Source organism: Ovis canadensis, chromosome 4 (assembly GCF_042477335.2).
Source record: "Ovis canadensis isolate MfBH-ARS-UI-01 breed Bighorn chromosome 4, ARS-UI_OviCan_v2, whole genome shotgun sequence".
Classification (NCBI taxonomy): domain Eukaryota; kingdom Metazoa; phylum Chordata; class Mammalia; order Artiodactyla; family Bovidae; genus Ovis; species Ovis canadensis.
This window is the reverse complement of record NC_091248.1, coordinates 33,546,414-33,567,526: the sequence shown is the minus strand read 5'-3', so window position 1 is coordinate 33,567,526 and position 21,113 is coordinate 33,546,414.

Sequence of the window (21,113 nt, the reverse complement as noted above, 5' to 3'; positions counted from 1 at the left end):
ACCAGCCAATTCTTCTCACGAGTTTCTCATTTGCCTGTGATATCTCACTGAATGCAGGCAATGCCAACTAGAATGTGTTGCTAAACTTCATTTTCCAATCTTTTCCTTTAGGATTACAGTTTGTTAGGTATATAATCTTCTATATAAGTTATTTCAGGGAACAGGTCTGCCAGATGTTTTGCCATGGCATAGTTTTTGGACAAACATATTTTCAGGCTCTGAAAAGACTTTCCTTTTCACCTATTGCCTGAACCCAGTGCCACATTTGTAGATCAAATTGTCAACATTCACTGGATTATAGAGAAAGCAATTCCAGAAAACAATCTACCTCTGTTTCACTGACTATGCTAAACCCTTTGACTGCGTGGATCATAACAAACTGTGGAAAGCTCTTAAAGAGATGGGAATACCAGACCATCTTACCCATCTCCTGAGAAACCTGGATGCGGGTCAAGAAGCAACAGTTAGAACCCTGTATGGAACAACTGACTGGCTCAGGATTGAGAAAGGAGTACAATAGGGCTGCTGTCATCCTGTTTGTTTAACCTATACACTGAGCCACTCATGAGGAATGCTGGGCTAGATGATTTACAAGCTGCAATCAAGAATGGTGGGAGAAACACCAACAACCTCAGATAGGCGGATGGTACCACTCTAAGGGCAGAAAGTGAAGAGGAACTAAAGCGCCTCTTGATGAGGGTGAAGGAGGAGAGTGAAAGAGTTGGCTTAAAACTAAATATTAAAAAAACACTAAGATCGTGGCAGCATCCAGCCCCATTATTTCCAGACAAAGAGAAGGAGAAAAGGTGGAAGTAGTGACAGTTTCTTCTTCTTGGGCTCTAAAATCACTGCGGATGGTGACTGCAGCCATGCAATCAGAAGACAATTGCTTCTCAACAGGAAAGTGGTGGCAAGCCTAGACAGTGTGTCAAAAACAGACATTACTCTGCCAACAAAGGTCTATATATCCAAGGCAATGGTCTTCCCAGTTGTCATATACAATTGTGATAGCTTTACTGTAAAAAATGTAGAATGCCAAAGAATTGATGCCTTTGAACTGTGGTGCTGGAAAAGACTTCTGAAAGTCCCTTGGACAGCAAGGAGATCAAACCAGTCAATCTTAAGGGAAATCAACCCTGAATATTCACTGGAAGGACAGATGCTGAAGCCAAATCTCCAGTATTTTAGTTGTCTGATGGGAATAGCTGACTCACTGGAAAAGTCCATGATGCTGGGAAAGATTGAGGGCAGAAGAAGAGGGCATCAGAGGTTGAGATGGCTGGATGGCATCACCAATGCAATGGAAATGAACTTGGGAAAACTGAGGGAGAAGATGAGGGACAGGGAGGCCTGGCGTGCTGCAATCTTGGGATCGAAAAGAGTTGGACATGACTGGGCAACTGAACAACAACAATTGTTTTGGCAGCACCTGACTGGATGGTAGTAATTTTTACATTTTTCAGGATAGGCTAGATTATGACGTAGAAACTCCCAAATAACAGTGGCTTACTAAACCAAATTTGTTTTTCTTTCATGCTATATGCTGCTTACTGTGAGTTGGGTAAGAGATTCTGTTCATAGTAGTCACTAAGGAATCAAGGTTAGTGGAAATTTCAACCAAATACTTTCTTCCCAAACCATAGGGTAGCCCACCTATTCTCATTTGTTTGGATGTTTCCCAGTCTTAGCACTGAAAACCCTGCTTCCCATGAACCCAGTCAAACCAGAACAGTGTTTCTGGTATTGTTCTGGTCTTTCGTCTGGAACTCCTGTGTCCTAAGGAATCACTCAGTTCTGAGAAAACTAAGGTAATTGGTCATCTGATACAATCTGATACAATCCTACAACAGTGGGAAGGAAATGTTCTTCTTAAGCCATCAGACCAAAAATGACATCTGCCACTGTTCCTTCCTCTCCTTAGTCAGTGTAAGTTGGATGACATTGTCTCAAATCAAAGTGGGCAGAGAAGAGCAACTGACCATGTGTTTACAAGGCAGAGTCAGAAATATTTAGTGCACAGCGCAAACTACCACAGGAAGAAGACAAAGCAGTTGAATAAACAGCTGGTTAGATCATAACATATAAAAGAAATTGTGGCAGCTTAAGATATTAAAACATATGAAAAGTTATACAAATAAAATCAATATAAATATGATAAAAGCTGGTATTTAAAAGGGAACCTAGAAAATAAATTAGATCCTAAAGATAACAGATCTGCTTTTGAACTATAAATTTAGCAACAAATACTTTCTTGGTTCTAGTTTGTATGTATACATGTACATGTGATGGTGGATATAATACATGTAGAATTTTAAGCTCAGTTACTCTCTGAGAATTTTGTAGAATATATGAGCAATGAATGCAAATCAGTCACTTGTAAAAATTTCTCTTTCTGAGCTCTGCAAATGTGAGAATGAACTAAGGATTTCCAAATTTGCCAGTTACTAGAGTATAGGTGCAGAATAGTGTCTAATCATTTATTCATCAATCAATTTATTCAGTATTTATCTAGTGACATAAACTGTGGATGTAGGGACAGAAAATGTAAGGATGTAGACATAAAATGCCGCTCTTCTCATTGGAGGAGACAGATAAACAGGATAATTGCTGTGAGGGGAATAAACAGGATGACTAGATAGAGAGCAAAGAGAGAGGGCACAGAATGGGTGGGAAGTATTTTGATTCTAATAATAGGGAAATTTCTCTGTGAGGAAGTTACATAGTAGGAATAAGCTGCCAAGGGAAGAGCTGGAATAGCTTTATAGCTACAAGTGTTACCAAGTACAAAGACACTGAGGTTGCAGTAGTACAGTAGTAGTGTTAATCACTTGTGTCCGACTCTTTGCTACCCCATGGACTGTAGCCCACCAGGCTCCTCTGTCTATGGAATTCTCCAGGCAAGAATACTGGAGTGGTTGCCATTCCTTTCTGCAGGGGATTTTCCCGACCCAGGAATCGAACCCGGGTCTCCTACATTGCAGGCAGATTCTTTATTGTCTGAACCACCATGGAAGCCCTGAGGCTTTAAAGAGGAACCAAATAAAGCCAACATGGTCAGAGTACAGCCTTGGGAAAATTGATACAAAAAGAAGTGGAAGAAGAGGTAAGAGCCAGGCCAGGGTAAAGAATTTGGACTCTATTCTGATCATAGATTTTTATTCAGTAAGTGATATGATCTGCTTTTTGTTTTACAGAGAATAATCTGATTGCTGTTTGGAGTATGGATGGAAGAAGGCAGGGAAAAAGGCAAGGAGACTAGTTACAAGACACTTTTAACAGTCTTGGTGAGACATAGTGGACTTTGAGTTAAGGGGGTGGCAATGGGTATGGAGGGGCTTACCTGGTGGCTCAGCAGTTAAGAATCACCTGCCAATGCAGGAGACACAGTTTGATCCCTGATCTGGGAAGATGCCCTGAAGAAGGAAATGGCAACCCACTCCAGTATTCTTGCCTGGGAAATCCCATAGACAGAGGGGCCTCATGGGCTATCGTCCATGGTATCATAAAGATTCAGACACAAACTTAGTGAACAAACAGCAACAACAACAAAAATGGGTATGGAGAGAAAAGGATAGATTTTAGATACAAGGTGGAGCTAGTAGCAGTGGGATCTGATGATGAATGTGATGGTAAAGAATCTGCCTGCCATATAGGAGACCCGGGTTTAATTCTCGGGTTGGGAAGGTCCACTGGAGAATAGAATGGCTACCACTCCAGTGTTCTCCCCAGGAGAATCCCATGACAGAGGAGCCTGTTGAGCTACACAGTCCATGGGGTTGTAGAGTCAGACACGACTGAGCAGCTAACTCTGACTGACTGACTGAAGAAGGGAAAGAAAGAATAGGATCAAGGATTACTCTTTAGTTTTTGGGCTTTAGCCATCTACTGTGTGGATATACCCTTTACTGATCTATCAGAAACCTAGAAAGAAACAAGATCTGTGGGAAAATCAAGAATTCTGCTTAGACAGACAGTTTGATTTACTTGTTGGATATCCAAGTGGAAATATCAAGTAAGCATTTAGATACATGGTTGTGGAAACCTGGAGAGATATACATAATGACACTTACGAGACATCAACATATTGATGTGTTGTAAGGTAAGGTAGTGATTAAGGAAATATAGGGAGAGTGTGCAGATTACAAAAGAAAAGAAGTCCTGTGCTGATTTGGAGGCACTCCAACATTTAGAGACTTTGTAGAGAAGATAGAACAGAAAAGGAGACTGAGAAGATCCAGCTGGTAACACAGAGTGTAGTGTACTGAACATGGATGGAGGAGACTGTTTTAAGAAGCAGTGGTTGTGGTGGTAGTGAATTGCGTTATTGCTGCTGAAAAGTTCAATAAAGAAAAAAAAATAACCATCAAATTTGTCAACATGAGAACTGCAACAAGAGCAATCTCTATGGAAAAGGTTGAGGGACGAGTATAAAATGAGGAAATGGAGACAGTGAGTATAGATAAAATCTCCAGGCATAAAGTAATCATATAAAATATAAACAGCAGTAATATAATTAAATTGTAACAATATACTTCAGTAAATGAAAACATTGCCAATTCATAATTATATCACTTATCTCTAGATGGAAATTAATTACAGAAGGTGAGAGTGAGTATAAACCTGAAAAAGGGAGGCCAAAGTCCAGAAATCTACCAGTTACTCCAATAGTCTCAGAGGGAGAGTGACAATGAACCTAGAGAGAACTGCTTTCAATCACCACAGAGATGGCTTTGGTGAAGAGCAAGGAGGATTCTTCCTAGTTCACTATTGTCTCAATGAAAATTACCTTCATTAGGTTAAATTTTATTTCTCTTTACTTTGATTTCTTGCCTCCCAAACCACCATCTCACTAACAATTCTGTGTCCCAAAGTAACTGATACCAGAGAGAAGGGAAAGAAAAACAAAGAGGAGTTTTGATGGAAGGCAGAATGAATGGAAGGATTCGTTTTGGAGATGAGATGTTTCTGGTTTCCATTTTTTTTTTTTCCCTAAGAAGAAAATAAAGAAGATAGTATGCAATCACACAGCAAAGTATGTAGTAACAGACCGAGTGTGGAGCTTGGGTTGCCGTAACAGTGTACCACATACTGGATGGTTTAGACAACAGAAATTTATTTTCTCACACTTCTGGAGGTCAGAAATCCAAGATCAAGGTGCCAGAAAATTCAGTTTCTGGTAATATGTCTTTCCCTGGCTTGCAGACTGCTTTCTCCCTGTTCCCTTTCATGAACTTTATTTTGTGTGTGTGTGCGCGTGCCGAGAAATCTCTGATGTCTTTTCCTGTTCTTATAAGAACACTAGTCTTACCAGATAAGGGTTTTACCCTTATGCTCTCATTTAACCTTCATTACCTAAAAGCCCTATCTTCATATACAGTCACTTTGAGGGTTTGGGCATATGAATTTGAGGAGAACACTATTCAGTTCATAACAAATGGTTTTACTCTTCTTATAAAAGGAGGATGCATTTTCTATTGAGTAGGTAATAATCAATAGAAATTATTGAAAAATATGAAAGGATTGTGTAGCCATATTACAGTTTGACTACATTTCAAAGTAAGACAGCAGCATGGCAGTGGGAATTCATATAAAGGCCAGAGGCTAAATAGATTTGAAAACTGGAATAGTCGACATAAACAAGAATGTCCAAGAGTATGGGGAAGATGTGAGCAGGAGAAAATACTGTTAATGTGGGCTTCTTAAAAATGGTTGGCCATTGCATTTAAACTAATGCTTCCCTAAATTTTTTCATGTCAATGGCAGGAAAATGACAAAGCAATGACAATTTTTGTAGCATTTTGAGACATCTATATGGGTCTTGGTGGAAAAATTTTATATTAGCAATTTTACATTTTAGTAACATATACTTAGGGAGAATAATGAATAGAAATACTACAGAAGATATTACTTTTGAATTTGTTTGCAATTCTAAATAAAATCCTTTAAAATGTCTTAATGAAAAATTTCAGTTTGTTTTCTGAGCATATCATTTTTAATATCAGAATTTTTTCCCTTTAGAATAGCCATATGCCATTATTGATTAAGACTTTTAAGTGGTGATACATTAAAATTCTTGATAGTCATTATTGATATAATAAGTAAGTATATAATAAACATTGAAATAGAATTTTTAGGACATTTGTAGGAATTGAAATCAGTTTCAAAAATGATTTTTGAAAGTTTTTTTCACTGGCAAATGTAATATTGGACTTTTTCGGAGATAGTAAGGAGATTCAAATCCAGTTAAACTTTTCCAGACCAAGAATTTAAATGCATTTGCATTGTTAGAAGAATCTTCCTGTCGCTAGCTTGGTGGCTGCAGAAAGGACAAATTAACCATGACTTATTTAGGAGGACATTTTGGGATGCAGTCGCCATCTATACCTGCCCACAGTTCTGCCCGACCTCTTCACTCCAGCATCCTGGAGCTTGGGCTGTATTACTTGATTTGCTGGAACACAAACTCCTTCAACAGCTTCCTGGGTCACTTGAGGGGAGTGGGCAGTGACTGAGTGCTGAAACACTTGAGGGTGTCCAAGGGATAGAACACATCCTTGTCCATGCTCATCATTGTGTGACAGAATGGGAGGCACCAAGAGTTACTCATTTTTTGTGGGCAGCACTTGAGTTGCCTCCTGAAGAGCCCCAGAGAAGGCTGCTATCTGCCAGGGGTTACCAAAGAGAGTCATGGTCGATCCAGGCCCCACCATGCTTCTTGAAGATTAAATAGAACATCATTTTAGGTAGCTCTAAGTTTTGCAAAGAGACAATTATAATAAAATCAGAAGAAGGATGATGGTTTCAAGGAACTAGGAGAAGTTGTAATGAGGAAAAAGAATAGGTTCATTCTACTCAGAGCTTACATTCTAAAAATTCTGTCCATGTCCCTGCCTTTGTGCTTATAATATAAAAAACACAAAATGATATATTTATTCAGACCAGTGGATCATCCAATTCAATCCTTTTTGTATACTAGCACCAAGAAATATTTTATAGGAAAACATAATTCTTTCCAAGCAAGGAATAATACCAAATTTGCTTACTTAAAAAAAAAACAACAACTATCTATTATAGATAAGTCATCTGTGTATTTGTGTCAGTCTTCTTGAATATAATGTAATACTCTTCTGGTAGTAGCCAGTATATATTTTAAACAGCTTTATTGAGATATGATTTGGATACTATGCAACTCATCCTTGTAAAGTATATAATTTCATGATTTTTCATATCTTCACAGAGATGAGCAACTGTTACCACATTCAATTTTAGAACATTTTCTTCACCTCAGGAAATAACTCTGTAACCTTTAGCTATTATCACCCTCCTCCCCCATAACTTTCTTAGCTCTAAGCAACCAGTAATTTACCTTCTGCCTCTAGAGATTGCCTATTCTGGTCTTTCATATGAATGGAATCATATAATATGGAGGCTTTTGTGACTAACTTTTTTCACTTAGCATAATGTTTTTTTAAGATTCATCTAAGTTGTACCAAAAGGCTTCTCTGGTGGCTCAGACAGTAAAGAATCTGTCTAATGCACTGTCTAATGTCTATTGCACTAATGCAATACAGGAGTGAAAGTCGCTCAGATGTGTCTGACTCTTTGCAACCCCATGGACTGTAGTCTATGGAATTCTCCAGGTCAGAATACTGGAGTGGATAGCCATCCCCTTCTCCAGGGGATCTTCCCAACCCAGAGATGGAACCTAGGTCTCCCACATAGCAGGGAGATTCTTTACCAGCTGAGCCACTAGGGAAGCCCAAGAATACTGGAGCGGGTTGCCTATCCCTTCACCCATGGATCTTCCTGACACAGGAATCGAACCACTGTCTCCTGCATTGTAGGCCGATTCTTTATCAGCTGAGCTACCAGTGAATCCCACAATACAGGAGACCTGAGTTCAGTCCTTGGGTTGGGAAGATCCCCTGGAGAAGGGAATGGCAACCCACTCCAAAATTCTTGCCTGGGAAATCTCATGAACAGAAGAACCTGGCAGGGTACAGTCCACACAGTCACAAAGAGTTAGAGATGACTGAGCAAACTAACACTTTTCAAGCTGTACCCCAAAATGTACAAACTACCATACACTTGTGCTCACTCCACATGCTGGCAAGGGTATGCTCAAAATCCTTCAAGCTAGGCTTCAGCAGTACTTAAACGGAGAATTTCAAGATGTATAATCTAGGTTTAGAAAAGGCAGAGGAACCAGAGATCAAATTGTCAACATTCCTTAAAACACAGAGAGAGCAAGGGAGTTCCAGAAAAACTTCTACTTCTGTTTCACTGACTATGCTAAAGCCTTTGTGTAGATCACAGCAAACTGGGGAAAAATTCTTGAGAAGATGGGAGTACCAGACCACCTCAGAAGACCACCACACCTCTTCTGAGAACCCTGTATGTGGGTCAAGAAGCAACAGTTAGAACTGAACATGGGACAACAGACTGCTTCAAAATTGGAAAAGGAGTCCAACAAGGATATATATGTCACCCTGCTTGTTTAGCTTCTATGCAGAGTACATCACGTGAAATACGAGGCTGGATGACTCACAGGCTGGAATCAAGATTGCTGGGATAAATATTAACAGACTCATATATGCAGATGATACCACTCTAATGGCAGAAAGTGAAGAGGAGCTAAAAGAGCCTCTTGATGAGAGTGAAAGAGGAAAGTGAAAAAGCTGGTGTGAAAATAACATTCAAAACACTAAGATCATGGCATCTTGTCTCATCACTTCATGACAAATAGAAGGGGAAAAAGTGGAAGCAGTGACATATTTTATTTTCTTGGGCTCCAAAATTGCTCAAGATGGTGACTGCAGCCATGAAATGGAAAGACTCTTGCTTCTTGGATGAAAAGCTATGACAAAGCATATTCAAAAGCAGAGATTGCTTTCTTACAAAGGTTCATATATAGTCAAAGCTATGGTTTTTCCAGTAGTCACGTACAGATATGAGAGCTGGACCATACAGAAGACAGAGAGCTGAAGAATCGATGCTTTTGAATTGTGATTCTGGAGAAGATTTTTGAGCGTCACTTGGACCACAAGGAGATCAAACCAGTCAATCCTAAAGGAAATCAACCTTGAATATTTATTGAAAGGATTGTTGCTGAACAATCAGTTTGACCACCTGATTTGACTCATTGGAAAAGACCCTGATGTTGGGAAAGATTGAAAGCAAAAGGAGAAGGGAGTAGCAGAGGATGATATGGTTACATATCATCACTGACTCAATGGACATGAATCTGAGCAAACTCCAGGAGATAGTGGAGGACAGAGGAGCTGGCTTGCTTCAGTCTGTGAGGTTGTAAGGAGTCAGACATGACTTAGCAGCTTGGCAACAACAACAAGCTGTACTATATATCAGTACTTCTTTTTATGGCCAAATAATATTTCATTGCATGCATATACTACATTTTATTTCTGCATTTGTCCACTGGCTGATATTTGGGTTTCCCCCAACATTTCGTCTGCTATGATTAATGCTGCTGTAAGTATTCCTACACATTTTTTTGTGTTGGCATATATTTCATTGCTCTGGAGTGTACATCTGAAAGTTGAATTGCTGGGTCATGTGGTAGCTCTGTGTTTAATCATTTGAGAAACTACCAGAATGTTTTTCAAAGGACTGAAGTATTTTATATGCTCATCAACAGTGTGTGGGTGCTCTGATTTCTCTACATCCTCATCAGCCCCTGTTATTATCTGACCTATTAATTCTTGCCATCTCAATTGGTGTGAAGTGGTATCTCATTTTGTTTTCAATTTGCAACTTTCTGTTGACTAATGATATTGAGAATCTTTCCATATGCTTATTGGCTAGAGAAATGCTCATTTAAAAAATTGGATTCTCTCTCTCTCTTTTTTTAAATGAGCTGTAATAATTCTTTACATAACCTAGATATAAGGTCCTTATCACATATATGATTTAAAAGTATTTTCTTTCATTGTATTATACGTGTTGTGTTTTTTACTTTATTAATGGTGTCTTTTGAAGCACAAAAATTTTAAATTTTGAACTTCCCTGGTGGTCCAGTGGCTAAGACTCCACACTCACAATGCAGGAGGCCCCAGTTTGATCTCTGGTCAGGAACTAGATCCCCCATGCTGCAACTAAGAGCTCGAATGCCACAACTAAAGATCCCCTGTGCGACCCCATGCCATAACTGAGATCGAAGATCCCATGTGCCACAGCTAAGACCTGGTGCAGCCAAGTAAATAAATAAATATTTAAAAATCCTTTGAATTTTAATGAAGTTGTTTATTTTTTTCTTCTGTTGCTCATGATTTTAGTGTCATATTTAAGAATTCTTTGTCAAATACTGTGTTTTCTATGAAATTTATAGTTTTAGCTTTTACATTTAAGGACTTTGATCCAGTTTGAATTGTTTGGTATCTGTTGTGAGGTAAAGATGTTTTGACCACCTACTATTTACCTAGTTGGTGAGGGAGATATCCTCTATCATAAATAGTATGAGATGGTTGAACACATGATATCTAGCCCTGGACAGATGAAATCCAATAGAAGATTATTAATTAATCATGCTTGCAGCCCCAGGGAGGACACAGCGTATCATACAGGGCCACATGGGGGCTGCACTTGAGAATAGTAAGGATAAGCAGAGGCTGTGGGAGCCAGACTTTGGAATATCCAGAGGATGAGGTGATCCCTGGCTCCCACGGGAGATCATTGGCTTGTTTGTGATTGGCTTGTTTAAATTTCATGGACTGGCAAGGAGATAAAACCCATTAGACTGAGGATGGAGGGTGTTGTACTTGGTGCAGGTGACAGAGAAACTAGTCAGATGGGAAACCTTTCCTGCGGGGTGGGGGGCATAACTCACAAGAACAAGGAATCTTATGTTTAAGACTTTGGGGCCCTGCAAGGCTCAAATGCAAGACAGGAAATGTTAGACTTTGTAATGTGCTGTGCTTAGTCCCTCAGTCGTGTCTGACACTTTGCGACCCCATGGACTCTAGCCCGTCAGGCTCCTCTGTCTGGGATGGGTTGACATGCCCTCCGCCAGGGGATCTTCCCAACCCAGGGTTGGAACCCAGGTCTCCTGCATTGCATGTGGGATTCTTTACCACCTGAGCCACCAGGCAAGCCCAGGAATACTGGAATGGGTAGCTTATCCCTTCTCCAGGGGGTCTTCTTGACCCAGGAATCAAACCAGGGTCTCCTTCATTGCAGGCAGATTCTTTACCAGTTGAGCTATCAGGGAAGCCCAGATTTTGTAATACCAGAAGACAATTCTTTTGTATGTGGCCATCCAGTTGTCCCAACACCATTTGTTGAAAAAATTATTCATTCCCCATTGAATGGTCTTGGAAACCTTGTTGAAAATCAATTGACCCACAGATGTATGTGTTCAGTTCTGGATTCTCAGTTCTAGTCCAGTGATCTGTCAGTATATATCTTTTTCTAGTACCACACTGTATTGGTTAAGAAGCAGAGACATTTGTCAACAAAGCTTCGTCTAGTCAAGGCTATGGTTTTTCCAGTAGTCATGTATGGATGTGAGAGAGTTGGAGTATAAAGAAAGCTGAGCACAGAAGAATTGATGCTTTTGAACTGTGGTGTTGGAGAAGACTCTTGAGAGTCCCTTGGACTGCAAGGAGATCCAACCAGTCCATTCTAAAGGAGATCAGTCCTGGGTGCTCATTGGAGGGACTAATGTTGAAGCTAAAACTCCAATACTTCGGCCACCTGATGCTAAGAGCTGACTCATTTGAAAAGACACTGATGCTGGGAAAGATTGAGAGCAGGAGGAGAAGGGGACGACAGAGGATGAGATGCTTGGATGGCATCACTGACTCAATGAACATGGGTTTGAGTAAATTCTGGGAGTTGGTGACGGACAGGGAAGCCTGGCATGCTGCGGTTCACGGGATCTCAAAGAGCTGGACACAACTGAGCGAGCGAACTGACTGACTGTCTTGATTTCCATTGCTTTGTAGTACATTTGGAAATTGGGAAGTGTGAGTTTTCTACTTTTTCTTATTTTCCAGGATTGGAAATATTTTCTTCATTCAACTTTAGAGTTAAGTGATTTTGGAAAAACTGGTGCTAGCTTTATGAAACCAGATTTAGTATAAGACTAGTTAACCATGTTAACTGAAAAAGAGAAAAGAGCAGCCCATGTAACACTTGGTTTATTATTTTTAAAAAATTATTTTAACATTGTAATGAGATTTGAATACAAAATACATAGATCATATAGTTAAGTTACATTATTAACTTCTTTAGTATTTTGTTGAAATAATGTTTATACCTGATATTTTATATAAAATAAAAATTTCACTATACTTACTATGTAAATTAGCCCCAAACAATTTGGCTGTTACCTTTAGCTATAAACAGATATGACAAATTCAAGCTGATTTGGGAAATTATTTAATCAGTTAGAGACAAAATGTGTGCAAATGAAAATGAAATGTCATGTCTTACAAATCAATTTCAAGCTGAAATAATTTAATTTCTACATACAATTGGAGTTTTCCATACATATTAACAATGTAGTCAAAGCTACATTTTTATCTTTCTATCACTATGATGTTTTTCAAGGATATGTTAATGTGAGTTACAGAAAATGAGACTGCATGTATAAAATTCACCAGAATGAAACTTGGAAGGAAAAAACACAAGTTATCTATTTTTTTCTTTAGGTTTATTGTATATTTATATTTAATATATGGACTTCACATTTAAATGACATTTACAAAAAATAAAAGCTAACATTTGTATGTTCCTCACAATGGGCTGGCCTTGTGCTTTATGTACTTTTTAATCTTCAAATTAGCCTATAAGGTAGGCACTCTCATTATCATACCAGTTTTATAATAAAGAAACAGAGGCTTAGAAAATGTAAATAACCTGCTTGTGATTATACTGCTGCTGCTGCTGCTGCTGCTAAATCACTTCAGTCGTGTCCGACTCTGTGTGACCCCATAGACGGCAGCCCACCAGGCTCCCTGTCCCTGGGATTCTCCAGGCAAGAACACTGGAGTGGATTGCCATTTCCTTCTCCAATGCATGAAAGTGAAAAGTGAAAGGGAAGTCGCTCAGTCGTGTCCGATTCTTTGCGACCCCATGGACTGCAGTCTACCAGGCTCCTCAGTCCATGGGATTTTCCAGGCAAGAGTACTGGAGTAGGGTGCCATCGCCTTCTCCAGATTATACTGCTAATGATTGGTAAAGTTGAAATGAATCAATCTGTCTTTCTGACTCTAAGACTCATATTCTTATAAGACATGCTGCACTGCTCCTGCTGCCTCTCATAATATTCTCATATTTAACTAAATTCTGGAGAGCTGTATGACTAATAAAGGAAATACAAATAAAGCAAAAAACATTTCAGATTAATGCTGTTCTTTCATATGGAAATTTTATATGACTTTTCCCAGTGTACACTTCAAAATCTCAACAGATGTTTGAACAAGATGTCTTGACTTAAATTTGCTCTAAGAATACTGAGAAGTTTGATGGGATTCAGTTCAGTTCAGTTGCTCAGTCGTGTTCGACTCTTTGTGACCCCATGAATCGCAGCACGCCAGGCCTCCCTGTCCATCACCAACTCCCGGAGTTCACTCAGACTCACGTCCATTGAGTCAGTGATGCCATCCAGCCATCTCATCCTCTGTTGTCCCCTTCTCCTCCTGCCCCCAATCCCTCCCAGCATCAGAGTCTTTTCCAATGAGTCAACTCTTCGCATGAGGCGGCCAAAGTACTGGAGTTTCAGCTTCAGCATCATTCCTTCCAAAGAAATCCCAGGGCTGATATCCCTCAGAATGGACTGGTTGGATCTCCTTGCAGTCCAAGGGACTCTCAAGAGTTTTCTCCAACACCACAGTTCAAAAGCATCAATTCTCCAGCACTCAGCCTTCTTCACAGTCCAACTCTCCCATCCATACATGACCACAGGAAAAACCATAGCCTTAACTAGATGGACCTTTTTTGGCAAAGTAATGTCTCTGCTTTTGAATATACTATCTAGGTTGGTCATAACTTTTCTTCCAAGGAGTGAGCGTCTTTTAATTTCATGGCTGCAGTCACCATCTGCAGTGACCTTGGGGCCCAAAAAAATAAAGTCTGACACTGTTTCCACTGTTTCCCCATCAAAAATTAGTAGAAAACAATTAATTGTCCATTTAAGTCCAGAAACTTTTTTTAAAATAAAAATCTGGCTTAAAAAAGAGATAGCTTGAATTGACGTAGAAGACGACTTCAGGCTTTCTTTTTAAAATTAATTCTTTATTTCACTGAAGTACAGTTGATTTACAATATTATATTAATTTCAGGTGTACAACATAGTGATGTTGAATATTTTTGTAGGTTTCACTCATTTAAAGTTGGTGTAAAGTATAGGCTACATTCCCTATGCTGTACAATATATCCTTGTAGTTTATTTTTATGCATACTAGTTTGTACCTCTTTATCCCCTACCCTTATCTTTCCCATGCCCTCTTCCCTCTCCCACTGATATCCATTAGTTAGATCTCTATATCTGTGAGTCAGAAGCAGACTGTTTCTTTGTTCTGGAAAAAAACTGCCACGGGCCATTTTGTTACACAAAGCTACCAAGGAAATTAGAGGAGTTTGGGAATCTGTGGCTCTAAGAGGCTAAACTGTCCTTTATGGTTTGTGTAAATCAAGGTTTGTCTAGGAATAGGTATATCTGTATTTCTGCAGAAAGTGTTTCCTTTGGAGAAGAGTTTATTTTTCTGTATATGTCATCAAGCAGATCTATGCCTGCTAACTGGTTTGCTGCAATTATGTACTTGCTTTAGCAGCAGCTCACAGGCAATCTGCTCCTGAGGACAGGAAAAGTCAGTTCATTGAACAAATACCTATAGAGTATCATTTGTGGAAGGTGCTAGAATACAGAAGGAAAAGTAATACAAAAATCCATGTCGCCTCTGTTCTAGTAGAGGAAGGCAGATAACAGTGGTAAGTAAAATGTGCTGTGTATCACATGTTGAGACATGCTCTGGAGAAAAGTAAAGTGGAACAGAGAGTGGGGAGTGTGTTAGATGGATTGACAATGCTGTTTACGTGGAACACATGGAGCACGCATGGATGCTCAGTCACGTCGACTCTTTGCAACTATGGACTGTAGCCCACTTGGCTCCTCTGTGCATGTTGATTTCCCAGGCAAGAATACTGGAGTGGGTTGCCATTTTCTACTCCAGGGGATCTTCTGGACACAGGGATCCAGCCCATGTCTCTTGCGTCTCCTGCATTGACAGGTGGATTCTTTACAACTGAATCACCTGGGAAGCCATTGTTTACATATTTGTTTAGAAATTGCTTTAAACTTACAGAAAAAAAAGATACAAGAAACTACTGTTTATACGAACCATTTTAGAGGAAGTGGCTATCACTCCTGAACAACTTTGTCCTACACAACCATAACAGAGCCATAAGAATTAGGATATTAGCATCCATCCTTTACTGCCATCTCATCTCGTTTCGTCAGTTGTCCTCGTAATGTTCTTTATGCAATAGGACTCTTATCTAGGATCACATATTACATTTGGTTGTCATGTCTTTTTAGTGTCCTTCAATCAAAAACAGTTTTTTATTGATGGGGGAATCCTTTCACAATGTATATGTATATCAAATTATTATGTTGCACACTTTAAATATCTTAGACTTTTATTTGTCAAGTGTATTTCAATAAAGCTGGGAAAAAGCACAATTTTTCGATGTTTCTTTGACTTTCAACCTTGACACTTGTGAAGATTTCTGGCTGAACATTTTGTAGAGTGTCCCTGTATATGGATTTATCTGATGATTCCTGATGATTAGATTCCAATTATACATTTTTGGTAAAATGCAACGTAAGTAAAGTTGTGTTCTTATTTTATCCTGTCAAGTGCTAGGTGATTTCAGTTTGTCTCATAATTGATAACGTTAACTTTGATCACTTCATTAAGAAGTCAGGCAGCACCACTGTAAAATTACTCTTTTTCCTTTTGTAATTAAAAAAGCATTTTATGGGCAGGTATTTTTAGAGTATGTAAATATCCCATTTTGCATTGACTTTCACCCACTAGATTTAGCATCTGTCTATATTTCTTGCTTGATTACTACTTTGATGGTCCATGAGTTTCACTGCATTTATTAGTCATCATTCTACTATAGAGAAAATCTTTCCCTTCTCTCCATTTATTTGTTATCTTAAAACTTTATATCAAGGTGAACTCATGAATTTTGTTTTATTCATCAGGTTGTATTTTTTAGCACTGTTATTTAATTTCTTGCTCAAATTTTCCCAGATTTGGCCAGTGGGGTCCCTTTCAAGCTGACATCCATGACAAAACCTCATCTTTGAGCACTTTCTTTCTCTCTGGCATGTTAGATGCTTCAGGTTTATCTTGTAATTTCTCTGCCCTGCCCTGTAATCAGTTACTTTCAAAGATCCCTGGACCCTGTAAGTGGAAAATGACATTGAATATTTGGAAACTAAGATCTGAGTGCTAGATATGTTTGTGGCTAATAAGAGTTTGCTGCCTCTAGATCTTTTTAATGGACAGAGCTGGGATTATATGTATGATTATACACACATACACGTATACACGTTGACATACATGTTTATTTCTATATCTAATTACTGAAAGCATGAGTTAATATTAGCTTCCAGCTGCAGTCCAACACCACAGTTCATTTTAGTTTTCTCATTTTCCATATTTGTAAATCCCTTCTCCCTCAGTAGAAACTTGACTGCCATTACCTTTCACATGTGTTTGTATTAGATCACTTAATACAACTAGTTTCCTCATGCTGCTACCAGCCCTCACTTCCTCATGGCTGAACTCTTCACTCTCTACTAATTTTTTCCTTTTTAGATCTTGACATCTGACTTCAAGCTTCCTCTGACAGTGGCCCATTCATTAATGCCCTCCTCATCCCATTGATTCTTATGTATTGCACAGGTTTGCTGCCCCTTAACTCTACCCTGCATGAATGTTTAATTTTCTGGGCTTTGGAGTAAATTATTTAGGAAGGCAGGAAGAGTACTAGGTTGCCATTTTTAATGGAATGGTCAGGAAACACCTTGCTAAGAAGATTAAATTTGAGGGATGGTTTGAAGTTGGTGAGGGAGTGAGTCCTGTGGGTATTTGCAGAAGAGTATTCCAGGCAGCAGTAGTAACATGTGCAAAGGTCCTGAGGCACAAAGATATCCAGTGAGTCAAAGGCAAGGAGGCCACCATCACTGAAGCAAATGAGCAAAGGAGAGAGTGATAAATCAGGTCAGAGAGGTATCAGGAGGCCAGGTTCTGTAGGACTTTGTGGACCAATGCAGTTTTGGCTCTTCTCTAAGTGAGCTGGAGTGCTGTAGGAGGGCTTTGAGCAACAGAGCAATGTATTTGACTTTGGCTTTAAAAGGTGACATTGGTTCCTATGTTGAGAATAAACTGTGTGTTATGTGAGTGGTGATGAGGAGGTGGAGGGAGATGGAAGTTGAAAACAAGGAAAACAGACAAAAATATTCTTAGGATGATGAGAAGAGAAATTAGCTATGGAGGTCATGCAGAATAGTCAGACTCTGGATATATTTTGAAAGGAAAACTGATGGAATTTGTGATGGGTTAGATATAGAGCTTTGTATAAAAGATATATAGATAAAACATAGATAACAAATACTTAATTACTGAAATGTAAACTTAAGGGAGTCAGAGATGAGAGTTAGACTATAAAGAAAGCTGAGTGCCGAAGAACTGATGCTTTTGAACTGTGGTGTTTGAGGGGACTCTTGAGAGCCCCTTGGACTGCAAGGATATCCAACCAGTCCATCCTAAAGGAGATCAGTCCTGGGTGTTCCTTAGAAGGACTGATGTTGAAGCTGAAACTCCAATACTTTGGCCACCTGATGCGAAGAGCTGACTCACTTGAAAAGACTCTAATGCTGGGAAAGATTGAAGGCGGGAGAAGGAGATGACAGAGGATGAGATGGTTGGATGGCATTACTGACTCAATGGGCATGAGTCTGGGTGAACTCTGAGAGTTGGTGATGGACAGAGAGGCCTGGAGTGCTGCAGTCCATGGGGTCGCAAAGAGTCGGACATGACTGAGCGACTGAACTGAACTGAACTGTACTTAAAACGTTTTAGTTTATTTTCTCTTTCATGAAAAATCTGCACAATCACCTCAGATACAGTCATTGCAGAATCTTTAATCCTTCTGTTGTCCAATCTCTAGTTCGACATTCTGTTCTTGTGTTTTTTTCGCTGTTTTCTTGAGCTCTTTTTCTTCTCATACAGGCCATGTCTTGCAAGCCTGTGCTTGGGCTCATTCTTCTTTGCATAATCCAAGGAATGGTAAATCATGCCAAAGCCAGTTGTCTTGCCACCACCAAAATGGATTCTGAATCCAAATACAAAGATGACATCTGGTGTGGTCTTGTACATTTTGGCCAGTTTTTCCCTGAATTTCTGTTTTACGTACTGTTGCCTTTCCAGGGTGAAAAACATCGATGACCATTTGTTTCCACTGAAGCAGTCGGTTGGTCATGAACTTCCTGGTCGGGATAGTTACTGTGTCTTTCATGATGGCGGCTGATCTTCAAGCAACCAGGGAGGAAAAGAGTGGAGTCAGGGATTTTTGTTTTTGATCAGTTTTCCTTACCGTTATAGCCCCAGCTCCTAGAACTATACTTGGCATGTATCAAATATTCAACAAATAATAGTTGAATAAAAAAAAAAGTAAACAGGCATCATAATCTTCATACTTGTTGAGGAATTTGCATCTTTTCCTTTAATGGGGGTGTGTGGAAATTACCACTAAAAAATATTGGGAAACCTGTATTTAGTCAACTGATAAAATGTGACATGAGTACAATGAAAAGGACTCAAGAGGGCCAATAAAATTATACTTTCAAATACTTACTGTTACTAAAAATATCTTCTAGAAACCAAAACAAGGAAAACTGAAATGTTCGGATTGTGTTCAGTAGTTCACTTCAGGATAGCAGTTCTCACTGTGCATATATGAATTATTGTGCACATGGATGAATGGCAAGAAATTTACCTACCGTGAGGAAGAGCCAAAACTTGAGTAGAATTTTCTTGAAATAATAAAATAAGAGCACATATGATGATCACTTTTATTATAATAGATCGCCCCTTTTTTGAACCAAAGAAAGCAGCACATTTGCAGCAAGCATGCTGGAAAATGTACATGACCTGCAGTCTCTCATTTATCCCACAGTGCAGATTGGTTCAAACTTTCTAGAAACATATTGACAGTATATACTGTCAATATGTACTTAAGATATATATATAAAATATATATACTTAATTGGAAATCTTAAACATCTGTGATAGTTGACGATTACTACTCCATATCCCCCTTAGGGTTGTTTACATACATGGATTGGCCTATTTCACCAACCGGGCTACACAAAAGGTCGCACTTAGTTTAAAAAATTTATATAATTCGTGTAAATTTGTCAAGCTTCCACAGACTGAAAGTCGTGGAACATCTGGTCACTCACTTTTGAAGTTGTTCCCATATACATTGTTGAAAAATTTAGTGGGCTTAATTGGCCAAAAGGATTGTCTTTCCCAGGGATCCTCTAGGCAGAAGGGCAACCAAAGAATGTGACTGACCCTCTGGTTTATCTTGCCACTAACATTTTATTCTACCCACATTCCTACTATCCATGTCCTTGGCTATGATAATGTCATTATCATCACTATGATAACTGGCACAGGCCACAAAAGTTCTGTTTGGAGATCTAACTCTCTTAGCCTTATAGCCAGGCATGAGTGACCCACTATTTAGTTACCCACAGATGCAGCTTTTATGATTACAAAATGCTACACATGCTTATAGATAATACAAAAACTAACCACCAATTAACATTTCAGACCATTTCTTTCTCTGTTTTCTCTGGGTTCTTGCTGTAATTCTTTTTTTAATGTTTAGCTATTGCACTTAATATTGCATGCTTTTGTAAATTTGGTTTTTATAAAACATAATTTTAAATAGTTGCAGTATATAACATTATGTTACCAAATTTATCTAAGTAATCCCTGAAGAAATGGGGCTGCTTGTTGGAATTTAAGTTGCTTTTTGGTCACTTTTTCCTTTTTCTGTGTTCCTAATGCTGGGATTTCAGTTAAACAGGTGAGGGGATTAAAAAGTTAGACTTTTGAAAGGAACCATTGATGGGCATCAGATTGGAGCAAATAAACTGACATATAAAAGAATTCATTGCATGTTTAGATAACTCCCATTATAGCTCTAACTTTAAACCATGTTCTGACTCAGGCCTGGAGGGGGAGGAATCACAGGGTGGCGGCTCCAGCTACATATCAGGTTTGTTTTCTTTTCTTCCGGGTTGTATCTGCCTGATGCTGAAACAATCCTACTGAGTAGTTAAATTCAACAAAAATATGCCTTTCTTGTTTCAAATCCTGTCATGCTACTAATGGCTACTAGAGGGCAGCAGAAACCAGGAACTGGCAGGAAAAGCAGTAACCTGGATAGACTGAAGAGGCTCTGCTCAGACCTGAGAACCATCTGCTCAGGGTTGAGACAGAAGATGGGGTTCAAAGAGTCTGCATTAAAGGCCTCTTCAGTTACTTGAGAAGAAAACAAAACAAAGGAATATCAAGAGTGCCAAACCTTAAACATTTTGGAGGATTGAAACAAATAGATGGAGACTAGCAGGAATCCTCAAGGGTAAGCCAAAAGCCATGGGTGACCAGGTTACTCATTTGAAGGAGAGAGTAGAGGCAAAGCTGTGGTAAGGTCTGAAGTGCCGGGATCAGGGAAGCAAGACATCTGAACGGAGCTGGGGATGTCAGAGGGCTATGACGACATGACATCATCCTAGCAGACCCCCCACTGAAGAGCCCACAGGCGAGGGCAGCAGCTGAGCAAATGTTAAGGCATAACAATCTCAAGAGGTTATCTCTTGAGAGATAACATGTTAATAAAATGGTTTCTAACTTATGGTAGTAGAAAGAGCATTGGGCAGAAATTGAGATCTGGATTTGAGATCTAGCCATCAACTAGTTATAGGACTATAAAAAAGTGTCTTACATTTCTTTGGCTTCTGGGTTATCATGGACAAATTGGGGGGCTGGACTGGATGAATTCTA